This window comes from Tyto alba, unplaced genomic scaffold (genome assembly GCF_018691265.1).
Source record: "Tyto alba isolate M040663 unplaced genomic scaffold, T.alba_DEE_v4.0 Super-Scaffold_10, whole genome shotgun sequence".
Lineage (NCBI taxonomy): Eukaryota > Metazoa > Chordata > Aves > Strigiformes > Tytonidae > Tyto > Tyto alba.
This window is the reverse complement of record NW_024881262.1, coordinates 22,982,520-22,997,288: the sequence shown is the minus strand read 5'-3', so window position 1 is coordinate 22,997,288 and position 14,769 is coordinate 22,982,520. Positions and strand designations below refer to the sequence as shown.

Below are 14,769 nucleotides of genomic sequence, written 5' to 3'. Positions count from 1 at the left end.
AGGCTTTTTTTCTTCTTTGTGTTTGGCGACTACTGATAAGTGAGACTAGTCAAATATAAATGGTCATCTTCTGGTCTTTCTTGCTGAACCATAGTAGTCCTTTGACTTGCCAGGCAGGTGGCTTCAGTTGCTTTAAACATGAAGTGAATTGAGCTTGTAGATTCTATTACTGATACAAATTCTGCGAAATATTTTTTTTTTTTCCCCTAAAGCCAAGTTAGTATGTTTTTCTTATTTAGCCTAATTTCCCAGGGGAAACACATGGATGACATTTTTCACTCTATTTGTTTTAGGAAACAGGGACTACCTTAAATTGTGTTCCTTTTCTGATATTTTTTTTCCTTTTTTTTTTTTTTTTTTTTATCTGTGCTATAACAGTAAAGGTTGATGATCAGTGTTGAAGATGTACTGATACAAACTCAGCCAATTGCCCAATCCCTGCATCAGCCTTGTTAAATGTGTATTTACTCGATCATTTCTGCATTTATGTATCTGCGGGCACTTTCCTGGGTTCCCAAGCTTGATGCAAACACTCCGTTAACTCTGCTGCTCCTTGTTATACTTTTATAGATAACAATTTCAGTGTTTTTAAGTGTTACTGTCAAGTTACTGTGCATGGATCTTAATGAAGTTTCAAAGTCATCAAAAACCTGGAGTTAAATGTGTTTTGTTTTGTTTTTTATCCACGAGAGACTCTGGACAGTTACAAGTGTGTTTCTAGTTCAGATAAAACTTGTAAATGGTGAATACTTCAGCTGCGGACATGATCTATTCAGACCTTTCTGCCTTTGCACAGGGGGTAGTACATGTAGGATGAGGTCTTTAGGAATTTTATTTGTTTGCAAAATTCAAATAAATAAAATCTATGACTGTGATTTGCTTCATTCCTCTTGTCCTTTCAAGCAACGGACTCTCCAGATTGAGTAATAAACAACTATCAGTGTTAACCCTGAAAAATAAGTATTTTGATGCCTTATAATTTATGACAAGGTATTGTTTCTGCCTTTATGTAGCTGCAGGAGGTTTCTTCTGCATTGTCTTGTTTGCTCCATAGAGGTCTTGACTCCTGTCAGGAAGCATGAGTGATCTGATGGGTGCCCACCATTTTAGTTTTGCCATAGCCTGCCAGTTCTACATAAACTAACAGAGAAGGTTCTTACAAGGTTGGTGAGTTAACAGATTTGTCTTGTTTTCCTTTTATTGTTACCTGGCACATATACTTATTCATTGAAATGGTTCAGCTGTGGTTATCACAAAGCTTCATTTTATCCTTAATTGGTTTGTATTGAGGTGTATTTTCTGGTATGGCTTTTCATGTGTGCTTGCCTTTGAACTGTTTTCACTTGTTCCATGTATTTTATATTTAACATGTCATGTTTCTTATATTATAACCTCCTATTTCGGAGCCAGAACCTGTACTTGGGGGATGTTAAAGGCAAGAAGATCAGACCGCTTTTCCATTAGTCACATAAATTTTCTGAGGGCAGAGTGTCCTTTGAATATCTCATTGAACATGCAATCAATGGACAGAAAATTCTGATTATCAGCAATTATTTCTGAAGAAAGGAGCTTCAGAAGAACAGTATCCACAGAGTTGTTACTTGATACATAGAAACTGGAGTTGTTGCTTTAGGAAGCACAGAAGAAGTCCTGCTCTGTTATCCATCTTTTCAAGTGCTCATTGGCTATCACTAGGACAACCCTTTGAAATACCGAAAATAATGATTCTATGTTGTGAAATATCTAAGATGTAAAATATTGGGAAAAAATTGAAGTCAAAGTTTATTCATTGAAAATATGTCCAGAAACTTTAACCTTTTATTTGGATTTCATAGGAGTGATTCATATATCACAGAATACCAGATTTGAAGAGACCTCAGGGATCATCTGGTTCAGCCTTTCTTGGCAAAAGCACAGTCTAGAGAAGATGGCCCAGCACCCTGTCCAGCTGAATACTAGAATTGTCCCATATTGGGGAATCTACCACTTCCCTGAGGATATTATTCCAGTGTCTGATTGTTCTCACTGTGAAAAATTTTCTTCTTGTGTCCAGTCAGAATCTGCCCAGGAGTAACTTGTACCCATCACCCCTCGTCTTTTCCATGTGACTCCTTGTAAAAAGGGAGACTCCATCTTCTCTGTAGCCACCCTTTAAATACTGGAACATGTTTGTAAGGTCTCCCCTAAGCCTTCTTTTCTCAGGGCTGAACAAACTAATTTCTCAGTCTTTCCTCACACGGCAGGCTTCCCAGTCCCTTGATCATCTTTGTGGCCCTTCTCTGGATCCTCTCCAGCCTGGACACAGCTTTTTTGTACAGTGTTTTTGTGTATAGTTGTATATTTTTATGCTCAAACCTGCTTTTCCAACCAGGTTGTAAGAAATACCAGAAATGTGATTTTAGCCAACAATGCCTGTGACAGTAGCCTCTAAAGTTAATGTAACAAGATAAGCTGGATAAGCTGGTGTTATCTTTTTTTTTTTTTTTTTTTCATTAATGGAAACTTAGTTGAAGTCTCCTTTCAAAATGCCGTTGCTTGCTCAAATTCGGTTATTATGTGCATAATGAGGGCTAAAGCTGACAGGATGTGTCTGTCGCTGGAGTAGTGAGTATCAAAGGATCAGTTTGAAGTGAATGAACTGTAAAATATATAATTATCATTTATTGTTCCATACCTTTTGCAATAAAAAGCATGAAGTGAAATTTGCAGTAAAATGTGTCCCATCTGCAGCATTGTAGGACAAAAGCTGATATGTCATGGATCAAAATCAATCTTACTTATTTTCTACTACTGTGAATTATTAATAATTAAGGACAAAGTGATGAAGCTGGAAAAAATAGTATTTGGTACTTAAATAAGAGACGTAATCAATTAACTAAAAAACCCCCATACATTTGTAGAAAATGCAATTTCATTTTTCTTCCATCATTCTGACCTCTGTTGGACAAACAAGTTTTTCTACACTGTCCAAAGCCCTGGAACGTCTTCATAGCAGGTAGCAGTAATTAAGACATGGTCTGTGTAACTCTCAAGGAATGCTAATAAGCAATAAATTGAATCTTAACTGTTTTTAAGAGTAGGCAGACAGAAATGAATGCTGAATGAATTTGTAGACATAAATATCTTATGCAAGCACTCATGTCAAGCTGATCTGATCAATTCATCATTCTGGTATTATATAATTATATAATACCATACCTTTTTTGAAGAAAAAAAGTATTGATTGCATCCAGGCTTTCCGAGTTTCTCAAAATTGGATATTTTCTGAGACATGTATTTAGGTTTTGGTGAAGAAATATAGCTGAGCTTTCAACTTCCAAGCAATGTGCATACAAAGGACTTGTGGTGCCCGAGGGTTGGATGGCCTGTCAGTCTAACCATTGATTATTTTACTCTTATTTTTCTGCTTGGGTGGTCCTTGTAGCCCATAACATAATATCATGTTTTACATCAAGGTTCAAAACATCAGGTTTTCATCATAATTTTATTTTCCTTTATTTGCTTCAGTCCTGTCAGCAGACCTGGTGGCTGGCCTATAACTCATGGGCCACATGGGACTTCCATGGAGTTCATGTGACTCCAGTCCCAGAGTGCATGTATCATCTGGCAAGCAGCAGGGCTGTGCTAGAGAAGGGGCAGGTGGCTAATCTTAATGCCTGTTGTTGGGAAGAAGTGTAAAGTGGGAATCACTGTAGCAGATATCACTTGCCATACAAGTGCAATGTTCCATACCACAGTGGAGAAAAGGAACCTGCTGGCCTTGTTGTCTCCCTTCTGTGACCCAGTTTGTGTTTTTTAATGATGAGGAGGTTTTACCATGTGGTTTTAGACAGAAGGGAAGATTGGTCCATCTTGCCATAGCTTTTTCTTTACTGTGAGGTTCCCTGTTCAGTGTGCCACAACTGTAAAAGCATTTTGTCATTGTCTGAGTAGGGCAGAAACACAGGCAGGAACTAATCAATTTTGGAGGAAAACCCCAAAGGAAACCATTGAATAATGTTTATGTTTGTATCTGAGAGGCTATGCAGAGCCCAGAATGCTGGCTTCAGTTATGTTTAGTAACAGAGGGAGGGGAAAAAGGTAACCCATACATTCAAGTGATCTCTAGGCTTCTTTTCTGTATTTGGATATCTCCTTCACTTATTTGTCTGTTCAGGCTAAAGTGGGAGGAACAATTGTACAGGGAGATTGCTTGGACCACTGCTGGAAAGCTGTCTTAAATCATTTGATTATCATTTGATAGCTTGCTGCCATTCCTAAAGAGGCCAAGATCTAAAAAGTCTCTTGGAGCTGGGTTTCAAGCCATATGGGGACAGAAATGTGTTATTTGTTGGTGCGATGTCAGGGTCCAGGGTGGACTGGAACAGGGCCATTTTCAGGTTGAAATGCAGTAGAGATGAGAGAGTTTTGAGGAAAGAATAAACCATTCAAGTAGGATGAGTGATAACTTTAGGTTTAAAACTGTAGAAAATGTACTGAGAGAAAGAAGATTGCCTTGAAAAAAATAAAGGCTTCATTGATAATGAGAAGGAACGTAAAAGGCAATTAAATTAAACATTGTGTTATAAAGTCAGAACTGCTTGTAATCAGAAACAGTCTCAAAGCTTAAAAAATATTTATTTCAGGCAGTTTTTAGGTCTAAACGAAGCTGTTAAAACAAAATAAATGAACTATAAAAAATCAAAGTGTAGATAGAATATAGCTCAAAACTGAAGTATTGTTTTGAAAAGCAGGATGTCTCTATGCTTGACATACTGATTTTACAGTCCATGTAATTATGTGCATTCTTCTGTCTTGGATAGCTGAAACATAAAGGTCTTGACTATTAGAGTTTCTGAAACACCAACATCCTTATTTTTGGGGAGACAGATTATTGCTTGTTTTAGAGTGTGAAGAAACTTCAGTCAAGGACCAGAAAGTGGTGAGAGGCTCTACACAAGAAAAGAAGTTGGACCCTGTCCCAAAACCCTGTTATTAGTTAGGAGGAAATAGATAATCTAGAGCAAATGACAGTCATGGATAAAATCCCACTGTACTGATACCAAACCAAAAGACACTTCCTCATTATCTTTATCCTCCCTGTGTGTTATTTACTATGTTCCTGCTTTCTGTTGTGACTGAGACAGACAGTACCATCAGTTAGCATCTGCATTGTTCATTCATTAAAGTAAAAGTTACATAATCATTATTTTATTAATGTATGGGATCATGTTATAAATGCTTATATTTTAAGACATATTCTGGAGAGAGATTTGGGGTGAGAACGGACAGTCAATATATTTTGAGGTACCTTTCAATTTAAGAGACATCTGAACACAAAATATGGAAATACTTGCAAATGGACTTGATTCTGTGCCTCTCTGTGGTGCGCTTCTGCCTACACTACTGATAGTTACTTTTACACTTAATTGGTTAATCTGTGGATTTTAATACATAAATATTAGACAGGATGTCGTAACACGAAACGCTGTGATTTGTGTATAACAGAAGTGTACCGTCTTACATGTCTACATCTTGCAGTGTAACAGGGCTTCTGACATGTCATCCATTTGTGGTTGAACCATAATCCTAAAATGATACAAGACATCCAGAGGATACGTACCATGAAGCTTTTTTATTCTTCCAGCCTCTGTGTTTTTGTGCATGGCCACATTTTTCCTTAATCTTTCAGCTTCACAAGCCTTTGCTCACATAAGCATGTCTGGAATTTATTAGTATCTCTCAGTTTCTAGCACTCTTCTTATTTTACTCCCTTAAGGTATTTGAGTTTCTTGGTTTTCATCAGAGAATGAAGCAACTCTTTTGATAATGCAATAACTATTTCAAAAACAGCATGGCTAATTTGGAAAGAGTGGTGACCATAATAAAGAAGAAGATCACCAGCCTCTTTCAGGATAGCCCGAGGCCCCATCTCTCTGGATTAAGTAAAGGACAGGTAATTTAAAGCAATACCTGTCGTTTACATAATCTGGTTCTCTGTACTGGAATATTCTTTAGTCCTTGCTGTATGGAAGTCTATAGTTTTGAACAAATAATGGAAAGATGAGCATAGATACTTTCTTCTATTTTTTTTTTTTTAAATTAACTGCTTACTCCCTTAAAATCCATGCCATTAGGATTTAGCTCATTTCCTAAGATTTCCCAATGCGTATGTTTATGTGTAGTGTCATGGGATTTCAGTGAGATTAAATTTGTGACACACACAATAGTCTTTGCTATCAAAATAGTGTGGCACAAAATTTTATAAAGGTTACAATTCCTTAAGATTTTTTAATTTATTTTAGCCTCATAATCTAATAGCAGTTTTAATTTTGAATTTTTCTAAATACCATCTCAACTGTTGCTGAAGTTCTTGAGACATAATTGCATAAACCTAAATTACGTTAACTTCTATTTTTAAAGCTTCACCTTGTTACTATTTACAAAGAAAAACTGTTGCTAACCTGAATGAAAAGGTGCTGAAAAACTAGTACCTTTGAAAATCTGCTCAGCAAATGCTAATATGTCTAGTGTTCTGTAGTAATTACAATGTTCATTTCAGAGATGTCATAATGAGGCCATTCATTGGAGGAAATGCCATCAATTGAAATTCCCTGGTTTTAATATTTCAGGCAATCAGAGAGGCATTATATATACAAATTTTTCTTTAGTTAAACAGGGCACCCTGCAGATCGGTAATTCCTCAGTGAGGTCTATCTTTGGTGCTATTAGGGGATTAATCTTGCTTGTATGCATGATCATTGAATTATTTTTTTTTGGTTGTTTTTTTGTTTCCTATGGCAACACACCGGCTGAACAAAAATGTTTACTATTGATCTGTATGTTGCTCAGCATTGCTTTAAATATATGGTTTATTTACAAGATACTGATACCCAGACTGTGAAACAACTGCACTGGAATCCCTGTTCCAACACTATCTGACAAAACTCTTCAGATGACACTCCTTTATTATTTAAGAAATAAGAAGTAGAGTCAGGTTTATTTAAAATGCGTGGTGTAAATTGTCATAATGGAAACATAAATCCATATTCTGAACAGCGTTTAGTCCAAACAAAATCAAAGCATGTAAGCATGGAGCAGCTTCATATAGTAAACATGGAGTTATTAAATATTGAAGCAAATTAAATGAAATGATAGAGGGGTTAAATATTGTGAATCTCAGGCTTTTATGTATTTTTAAATGAGAATGGGACTGCTCATAAGAAATTTGTGTTGAATTAAAGGTCAGCATTGGTAAGCAAGATAAATTATTTTTGAGTAAAGCTAAATACATAGGAAAGCACAACCTCATTTCTTTATTACCTTTTTCGGTCTTGTGACATGAATCAAAACATTTTTATGCTGCTAGATATACTCTTCCCAAGATTTTTAACTGTATTAACTTTTATGTATGAAGACTTAGTCAGATGTGTGCTACTGAAATTCCCATGGCTACTTGTGGGTCAGACTTGTCATCTAATTCCAATTTTGTTCCTTTATGTATAGTACACAGGCAACTTCCTGGGCTGATCATTGTGGCATATAGACTGTGATAGGTCAGAATTTACTTTTACATTCTCTGTAGTCTATTTGTTATGAAAAATATCAACAGATAAATTTATGAGAACTGGACATCTTAAGGAGCTGCAATCTCTTTTGAATTAATAAAAAGAACTTGTAAGCTTTGAGACAGTTTAAGCCACAGAGAGAACAACTATGTGGTCTGTTCTATAAAAGATGACAGTGATGCAGTGTAAAAGTTTATTCTTACATGCATATGGAAATTCAAAATGTGCTTTTTGGAAATATGAGTCAAAAGTAAAAATGCTGCTAGAAGTTTTATGTATCAATATTGTGAGTAGAATTTTATGAAATCCGTAGCTAGTTGGCTTTTCCTGATCAGTACAGGTTTGGGTTGACCAAACATTTAGTAAGTTCCTGCTAAATGTTTAATATTGATTTAGTCAGTGTTAAAAATAACATCTCTCCACTCCCCCCAAAAACCCAAGCATTTTTACAAGAAAACCAAGCATATTTATAGCTACATAGACTTCTAAGCATGTCAGAATAAATACGGAGTATGTTATTTTACTTTAGAAATAGCCAATAGATTACTGCCTACTATATTATGAAGTCCATTAGACAAGGCACTTGACGCTTTTGGACAAACTTACTTGTAGTAAGAATGAGCTATTAACAAAGGAGTCCTCTGCCTCAAATTTTCCCCTTTTTTTAATGTAAGAACAAATTTTGCTAATGGGAGCTGTCATTATTGAAAGGCCTTCTCTTGGGGACAAGAAAATGTGCTTATGGCAGAAGACTTTCTTGTGCAGTCTATTTCGTGTAAAATAGATTTTTGTTGTTCAGTATGATCAAACCAATGCCAATTTATCTGTAGGATCTCCAACTGAGTAATTTAATGTTGCTGAAGTGCACTCCTTAAAATGTATTCTTTAGTAAAAATCTTCTCCAAAGAGTTCACATCTCATAATTGCATGTCAAAAATCATATAAATTTTGAACTTAGTGTCAAATCTCACATTGCCTTACTTGGCAGGATTTTCACATTATTATTTTACATAAAAGCATATAAAGCATTATGATTTAAAGTTATCTATCTAGAAGTAAACCCAGAACATAACTACTGGTGTTTCAGTAATTCAGGCAATGACAGGGAGAACTAAGCAGTGAGGTAGAAGAATAAATTTCTTCTTTACAATTTGTCTTTGACAAAACGTAAAAAATGTGATTTATATGTGAAAGTTGCAGGGAAGTTTTAACCTTCTTTTGTATGTAGGAAAACATAGAATTCTGTTTTCTGCTGATATAGCCACTCACTGTTTTATTGGTTTTGTTTGTTTTTTTTTTTTTTTTTTTTTTTCCCCCCTAATGCTGAGAAAGATTTAATCGTGTAAAATGCAAACATTTATTTACTTCTACTTCCCAGCCATTTTCAGTTTCCACTTCTAGCTTACTTTATTTTCCCTCAGAATGTCATCTATCTGTGTCCTTGTTTTTTCTGCATTCCCAGAGGAAGACTTACATTCTTTAACAAACTCCTAATCCTTATTTCTTTAGTGACCTAAGGCCCCAAATTTGCCTATATTCTGAGGACTTTGTTCTTAGCTACTACCTGATGAGAGTTTAGATTTTGTTCTGTCTTTGGTTTCTAGCCCTGGCCCATTCTGGAGCAGGCAATGCAAGAAATCAAAGTTTGCATCTCTGGCCATGTTCTGGAGGAAGTGAAGTCTACTGTGTTATAATGTTACATGTGCACAATATAGTCACGTGTATGAACTATGTGAGCTGGACTTGCATATTGAAAACACAGCCTTTGAAGTATTTCAGTTATCAGTAACTGAAGTTACTGGAGAGTCTAGCAAATTTCTGTTCAACATGTGCATTTTCAAAACTTCTGGCTTGATCATATGAGGGTAAACATGGCACAAACCACATCTGTGAATCAAAATCACCTTCTGGCCTCTCCCCCTTTAAAGTTTCTACTTCTTGATCAGCCCAGGGCTGTTACAACTTTCCAGAGAATGGGCTACTGGATTTTAATAATGGACAAAGTCTATTTTTCAGTAGCCTTTTTCTCTGAAATACCTGAAACAATGAGCTAGAACTCTGAACCTTGCTGACCCTGCAAGTCTTACTGTGGCATTTACGCAGCAAAGTATCACCCCAAAGGAGGAGTGGACTGCCAAACCAATGGCATCCAGATCTGGGGAGAAGGTTTTTTAGCCATGATGATCGTGGATTGCAGGTGTCAGCATGTCATCTGCATCATTAGGAATTTTGTTATGCAGTATCCTCCCGGCAGGGCATTAGAAGCATTCTCTTTCTTTGCTGTACAAGATAAGGACTTGTTGCTTGTAGTGCAGACTATGCAAGGCATGAGGTTCAGTCTTCTATCTTTAACAGAAGTTAGTGGGATTTCATGTGTGTGCTAAAAGGCTTCCTAAGCATCCTCAGTTTGTCTGTTTTTTAGGGAAAGGCCTTTGACGCTTAGAAAGACAGGTTTCCAACAGGCTGAGCTGGAGATCATTAAAGTTAGCAGAGGAAAGGACATAGGGCTGAACTAAGTGGTAAGAAAGCCCAAATTTTCTGCCAATTTTATTGAAATCAACAACCTCTTTAAGCTAGAGGTGGACATGAGAGAACATATTAACAGTGTGTTTAAATGGCAAATAGATCTATTATGATATTTTTGAAAAAACAAAACAATAAATTCATAAAGAAATTCTTAACCCTTATAATTTGCTACCTCAAGTTTTAACTTCCTGAAGTTTAGAAACCAGCAGTTAAATCAAATAGGCAGTATGGACCACCCTAGTGTCAGTAGTTAAAGTTTCTAATAGTCCCTTTTTCTTTCATAGTTCTTTTATAATGTGTTATTTTTTGGATCAGTGTCACTTTCTAAGTGTTTTAAGTCAGAAACCATCTTAATTTTGGAAGTACCATTGTACTGTATTCCTTGTACATGTGCTGCTTTCCACCCTCTCTACCCACCCCAAACAATATCTATCTTGGGTTATAGAAAAGATGTTGTCTTTCCTCATAAATTGATGTCCTCATACATTTTGTGTATGTTGTGGTCCGGTTATGATAATATTTCTGCACTGACAAGTTGCAGCTCTGTTCACAGGAATTGAGACTTGAAAGATTTTCTTCTTCATTGTTTTATGTGCCAAGTGTATTTACAGATGCAACACAGAGTGACAGTTTTCTAGAAAGATAGTTTAATTACATCTAAAGGCTTGTAATCAGAAGTTTGGGCGGGAGAGACTATGAAAATGCAGTGTAAATGGTGCATACAAAGATTAATTGCCTTATCCTAGATGATACAAATTATTTACATTATGATTTTATATGAAAGACAAATTCTAGGAAGGGAGGCAACTTTAAAAAAAAAAAATACAAAACAACCCACAGCATAGGTGTATTTCATCTGTATATCGTAACTAAACATGTGTTTGAATTCATGAAAGCATTGTACTGATTTCAGCTTTTACCTAGATAGACAAATGCAAGAAAAAGTTAAAGATTAATGCTTTCAGAGAAGATCTTTTGTAAAAAAAGAAAAAAACTTTTAAGTTTTAGAGTTAATATAATTGTGCTACAAGTTAATACACCTGAAGAGGGAAAAGTATTTCCTGTATAGGTCTTGTCTGCTGAGTATCCAGCTTGTTTTACTTTTTTGAGTTTAACTTGCAGTATAGTACTCTGCTGTCACAGTTCCTGAAACTCTGCATACAAATCTGTATGTAGATTTCTCTCATCATTTTAGCAAATGCAAATGAAAAAATGTAGCTTGCCTATCAGTTTCTGTTATAGAATATTTTTAATTGTAAGTGCTGCTGAGAAATTTTTTTTTTTTTAGCCATTCGTGCCTCTTTTACTTTAAAAATAAAATAAAAAGTTTCCATCTTACTTTAAAGCTTATAAAAATTCAGGGAAACGTGCATGCTAATTTTCAAGAAATTCTAATAAACAGCTTATATAAATGGAATTACATAGTTTCTTAAATAATGTGTTGTTTTTGTTTTTGTGTGTTTTTTGTTTTTTGTTTTTTTTTTTTTTTTTTTTTTTCCTAATTAAACATACAGTTTCATATAGCCTAACTTAGGCAGCATGGTAGCTTTTTTTCTGGTGTTTAAATAAATGAAGCGTGGTATTACCATGTCTTTGGAAACCTGACCTAAAATTTGATGCTTTTTGATGTAACTGAGAAAATAATGCAATTTTAACATAGTTTAGGGGGCATTTAAACTAAATGTGGATTGAAAGGAAAAGCATAACTGTATGTATTTACTTTAAGATCTTTATGTTCTAACCAATTATAGTAAGAAAAAAAAAAAGGGATTTTTTATTTTTTCAGATACAGCTTTGGATATCTGTCAAAAACATAAAGCTCTTAAAAAATCTGCTGGGTTTGTGGGATTTGTGTAATGTTCTGCCAAAATTCTATACATCTTGTTTAAAACACAAATGATTCCCCTAAACATGAATACTTCCTGGATCTGAATGCCTCTTAGTCTATCTCAAATACCTTAAATTATTTTTTCTACAGTAATGAAAGTAATTATTTGAAGTTCAGGGCTAGAAAAATGCGGGTAAAAGGAAATATTGCTTAAGTTACAGGAAGTCATGTTTTGAGGTGCAGGTCCTGCTCTAAGGCAGAGGAATGAGTGGCTGAATTGCAGGTGATGTTTTTACTTCAATACATTAATAATATAAAAGTAGAGAGAGTAGATAAGGGAGGAAAAAATATCATGCTCTTAAAGAGCACATATAGAAGAATATGTAATTTGTATTTAAAAACATAAACTTGTCAAATATCTTGAAATTTGAGTCAGTAGCTAGAATGAGACAGGAGAAAACACTTTCGAATTAATTTTCAAAATGCTGTTTGTTTTAAAGATTCTGCATAGGACAGGAAAATATCAGAGGTTTATGAGAGATGTGTTGACCTGTGGATAAATACTGATTTGAACCAGTCTGAGATTTTGTAGCTGCCCTTTTGTCTTGGAGCAAGCAATGTGAAGTATTCATTAATCATGTTCTATTTGAATGTGCTTTTTAAGGAATCTAGTATCTTATGAAAGCCTATATAGTGTTGTATGTATTCAGTAAGAGCTTCTGTGTTAACATTTTAGCAACATTTAACAGAGAAAAAGTGTAAACAACCCCCCCCACTAGAACACCAGCTCTAATCTCAGTATTATAGAGTTCTTATTTTAAAACAAGTATCCAAAACAGTATAAAAAGATGAATAGTTTTAATGATGTGAAAATATTTCAAATGTATAGATCTTCTGGTGCAAAAGAATAGTTTTCCACTCCCCAAAAGTGTGGATGATTTCCTTTATTTTTAAAATTTCCACACCACAGGTTACACAAAGCTTGTACAGTCACAATTTTTCCTTTGGAGAGATGTACCTCATAGGAGCTTGTAAATGATTTCACCTTTTACTGTATTTTGCTTTCGTTCCTTTCTTCTTCCTAATACCAGTCTCTAAGGTTTAGGGCTAAATTGTAGAAATTGTTCCTAATGTACTTTCTTCTCTTCCCTCCCCAACATATAATTTAAGGAATTATGTTGCTGTCACTCATTTGACTGTTGTTATTGCTCATGGGACACTAATGGAAAGAAAAGATAAAGCTAGTGGAATTGCAGTTACTGCATACTGAGACTATTTTGTAGGCAAAAGTGTAATCAAAACTATTCTGTAGAGGAGTAGGAGGAAAGAGATAGAGTAGAGGAGGAAAGGGGGTTTTTGGGTTTTGGGTTTTTTTGTGTTTTTTTTTTTTTTTGGTATGTTTTGTTTTGGGGTGTTTTGTTGTTTTTGGTTTGTTTGTTTGTTTGTTTTTTTAAAATTTCTTTATTTTTGGTTGGATTTGGTTATTTTATTGTAAGAGCTAAGACATTTTAACAGAACCAGGAGGAAGGAAAAGCTGGATTTCGTACCTTAACTTTTAGTTGCATACGGAATTGCCTTTTCATGTGAATGCCTAGTTTGTTACTGTTAACTTCTATCTGCTTTCAATCAAGAGATCATCTTCTGTTCTGTTCAGCATATGTCAATCAAATCCTTTGAGTCATACCAGAGTACCAGTGGAGCATATTTATGTATCTGGATGTTCAGGCAATTCACATATTCAAATAACAGATACAGAATACTACAACTGCCCTGCAAACTGGAACCCCAAAAGCCATACAAAGCTAAGAAATTGTATCCATTACTTCTCATGTTTCACCATCAATAAGACTTTTAGCCTTCATCCTACTACATAAACTTCCCACTCTCTCCTCTGGCTGTATAGTCATTACAAGATGAAGAGATTTGAGTTCCCCATTTTCCATTTTGCTTTTCCCTGACACATCCCCAGTTTAATCTTCCCATTGCTTAGCTATTACAAAAATGGGCAAAACCACTATGAAGATAAATATGCTTTCTTCTGAAAGAATATATATTTCAACATATAAATTATCTCGAAGATCTCATATTAATGGTTATACTATAAAATAATTCAGCATTAAAAGCACCTCAGTTCATTCTTCCCAAGTCCACAATTTCCTAATGATTAAACAAGGAAACAAGGAGGAAAAAGAATGAACTTCAGTTTGGTGTAAATATATTTGTTAGATTTTTTCCAAATAGCCAGTGAACAAAAGAATTTGTTAATTGCCCAGCTCTTCCACTGTGGCCAGACCCCCCTCTATTGTCTTGGTATTTATTACTGCTTTCTTCACATAGAAGAAACTATGTGGGAGGAACTTGAAACTCATTCTTGTCTGGGGGTTTTATAGAAGACAAGGCAGGAAAGAATTTTGAGTTGGGTGTGTGGATTTTGACTGTTTTTATAGTGAGGTTATTTTAAATACACCCATCTGGTTCAATTTGGTTTTGCTTTAAATGTCAATTCTCCATCTTTGAGGTGATTTATGTTAACTCAACAGATGTTTTCTTCAGCATCTGATATACACAATTAAATAGGACATACGAAAAATACCTTGCATCTGGACTTGGTGAAAACATGGTAGATACTCCTTTGGCTGCAGGAGCAAAATGCTGTTTATAAGCATAGCAAAGCTAAGCCTCTTAAAAAATAAAAAGGAAGGGGAAAATGCATCTTCATACTGTCCAGTACATAGGAGATGGTTGGTGAGAGGGATGCTCATTGAAAGGGTTCAGGAATAAGACAGTCTGATAATACATAGTGTATCCTCTATTTTAAAAGTGTCTTTCTGTGTGATGATCTTATGTACTTCAAGATCAGATATCCTT

General features: G+C 35.1%; 1 protein-coding gene across 1 annotated transcript in view; it reads left to right on the top strand.

Moving 5' to 3' along the window:
• CLSTN2 (calsyntenin 2) overlaps positions 1-14,769 on the top strand; it is a 396,925-nt gene that overhangs the window by 146,577 nt on the left and 235,579 nt on the right. The gene's annotated exons all lie outside the window — the stretch shown is intronic.